The sequence below is a fragment of the Berghia stephanieae genome, chromosome 2 (assembly GCF_034508935.2).
Source record: "Berghia stephanieae isolate SIO BIC M18660-M18661 chromosome 2, UCSD_Bste_1.3, whole genome shotgun sequence".
NCBI lineage: Eukaryota > Metazoa > Mollusca > Gastropoda > Nudibranchia > Aeolidiidae > Berghia > Berghia stephanieae.
This window is the reverse complement of record NC_088361.1, coordinates 30,813,061-30,813,451: the sequence shown is the minus strand read 5'-3', so window position 1 is coordinate 30,813,451 and position 391 is coordinate 30,813,061.

Genomic DNA, 391 nt, shown 5'->3' with positions numbered 1-391 from the left:
TAGGTTTTCTTTTAATGGATCGATATTATATAATGAAATTAATGTCTTCAGTCATCGAAAAACAAACGGAAAGCATCTGGATTAGCCACAAAATATCCTCTGTCTAAAAAACAAAAAAAGGTATTTTGTCAGTACATGGCATTTGTATGTGTCATAGGTGGAGTGAAAAATTAGAGCTCCGATACTTTTAAATACGTTTGGGCAGTGTTAAATTAATTCTATTTCTAATAGGAACTAGCGTTTATTTTTGTCATTAGGGCCTGGTTGTATAAACTTAAAGCTGACACACATTAATTTTATTTATACAGTTACAAAATATTTCTGATTTGGTATTGTCATACTTATTGATATCTATTGTTGTTGATGCTCATGTTATTAATTTGTTATAGTA